General features: G+C 38.6%; 1 non-coding gene across 1 annotated transcript; it reads left to right on the top strand.

The window, feature by feature from the left end:
* The first annotated feature begins 287 nt into the window (after nt 1–287).
* Nucleotides 288–406, top strand: LOC128001090 (5S ribosomal RNA). The gene has a single exon (XR_008173861.1). It is a non-coding gene; the product is annotated as a 5S ribosomal RNA (ribosomal RNA).
* Nucleotides 407–2,500: the final 2,094 nt, after the last annotated feature.

Consider the following 2,500-nt stretch of genomic DNA (forward strand, 5'->3'; position numbering starts at 1 on the left):
TTGCACCTGGTTAGTACATGGATGGGAGACTGCCTGGGAATACCAGGTGCTTTAATCTTTTTGGAAAATTTCACGAATTATATAATAATCTTTCATTAAAAAAAAAAAAAAAGAGTCAATGCCCGATCTCTGAATCTTAACAGGTTTAGGTCTGGTTAGTACTTTTATGAGAGACTGCCTAGGAATACCAGGTGCTTTAAGCTTTTGGGTTTTCTTTCCTACTTATATAATGTACTGGCGATAAGATTGGCTGTTCTTTAAATAGCCCTCTCTTTGCAGCAGACTTCGCTTACAGCCATACCAACCTGGCTATGACCGATCTCGTCTGATCTCGGAAGCTAAGCAGGTTTGGGCCTGGTTAGTACTTGGATGGGAGACCGCCTGGGAGTACCAGGTGCTGTAAGCTTTTTGGAAATTTTTCACTTAGTATATACAGTATTGTTCAAAATAATAGCAGTACAATGTGACTAACCAGAATAATCAAGGTTTTTCGTATCTTTTTTTATTGCTACGTGGCAAACAAGTTACCAGTAGGTTCAGTAGATTCTCAGAAAACAAATGAGACCCAGCATTCATGATATGCACGCTCTTAAGGCTGTGCAATTGGGCAATTAGTTGAATTAGTTGAAAGGGGTGTGTTCAAAAAAATAGCAGTGTGGCATTCAATCACTGAGGTCATCAATTTTGTGAAGAAACAGGTGTGAATCAGGTGGCCCCTATTTAAGGATGAAGCCAACACTTGTTGAACATGCATTTGAAAGCTGAGGAAAATGGGTCGTTCAAGACATTGTTCAGAAGAACAGCGTACTTTGATTAAAAAGTTGATTAGAGAGGGGAAAACCTATAAAGAGGTGCAAAAAATGATAGGCTGTTCAGCTAAAATGATCTCCAATGCCTTAAAATGGAGAGCAAAACCAGAGAGACGTGGAAGAAAACGGAAGACAACTACAAAATGGATAGAAGAATAACCAGAATGGCAAAGGCTCAGCCAATGATCACCTCCAGGATGATCAAAGACAGTCTGGAGTTACCTGTAAGTACTGTGACAGTTAGAAGACGTCTGTGTGAAGCTAATCTATTTTCAAGAATCCCCCGCAAAGTCCCTCTGTTAAAAAAAAGGCATGTGCAGAAGAGGTTACAATTTGCCAAAGAACACATCAACTGGCCTAAAGAGAAATGGAGGAACATTTTGTGGACTGATGAGAGTAAAATTGTTCATTTTGGGTCCAAGGGCCACAGGCAGTTTGTGAGACGACCCCCAAACTCTGAATTCAAGCCACAGTACACAGTGAAGACAGTGAAGCATGGAGGTGCAAGCATCATGATATGGGCATGTTTCTCCTACTATGGTGTTGGGCCTATTTATCGCATACCAGGGATCATGGATCAGTTTGCATATGTTAAAATACTTGAAGAGGTCATGTTGCCCTATGCTGAAGAGGACATGCCCTTGAAATGGTTGTTTCAACAAGACAATGACCCAAAACACACTAGTAAACGGGCAAAGTCTTGGTTCCAAACCAACAAAATTAATGTTATGGAGTGGCCAGCCCAATCTCCAGACCTTAATCCAATTGAGAACTTGTGGGGTGATATCAAAAATGGTGTTTCTGAAGCAAAACCAAGAAATGTGAATGAATTGTGGAATGTTGTTAAAGAATCATGGAGTGGAATAACAGCTGAGAGGTGCCACAAGTTGGTTGACTCCATGCCACACAGATGTCAAGCAGTTTTAAAAAACTGTGGTCATACAACTAAATATTAGTTTAGTGATTCACAGGATTGCTAAATCCCAAAAAAAAAAAAAATGTTTGTACAAAATAGTTTACAGTTTGTACAGTCAAAGGTAGACACTGCTATTTTTTTGAACACACCCTTTTCAACTAATTGCCCAATTGCACAGCCTTAAGAGCGTGCATATCATGAATGCTGGGTCTTGTTTGTTTTCTGAGAATCTACTGAACCTACTGGTAACTTGTTTGCCACGTAGCAATAAAAAATATACTAAAAACCTTGATTATTCTGGTTAGTCACATTGTACTGCTATTATTTTGAACAATACTGTAATAATTTTGCCAAAAAATAGAGTCAATGCCAATCTCTGAATATTAGCAGGTTTGGGCCTGGTTAGTACATGGATGGGAGACTGCCTGGGAATACCAGGTGCTGTAAGCTTTTTGGATATTTTTCACTTACTATATAATAATTTTGCCAAAAAATAGAGTCAATGCCCGATCTCTGAATATTTGCAGGTTTGGGCCTGGTTAGTACATGGATGGGAGACTGCCTCGGAATACCAGGTGCTTTAATCTTTTTGGAAAATTTCACGAATTATATAATAATATTTCATTAAAAAAAAAAAAAAAAAAAAAAAAAAAAAAAAAGAGTCAATGCCCGATCTCTGAATCTTAGCAGGTTTAGGTCTGGTTAGTACTTTGATGAGAGACTGCCTAGGAATACCAGGTGATTTAAGCTTTTGGGTTTTCTTTCCTACTTATAT

Source organism: Carassius gibelio, chromosome B22 (genome assembly GCF_023724105.1).
Source record: "Carassius gibelio isolate Cgi1373 ecotype wild population from Czech Republic chromosome B22, carGib1.2-hapl.c, whole genome shotgun sequence".
NCBI lineage: Eukaryota > Metazoa > Chordata > Actinopteri > Cypriniformes > Cyprinidae > Carassius > Carassius gibelio.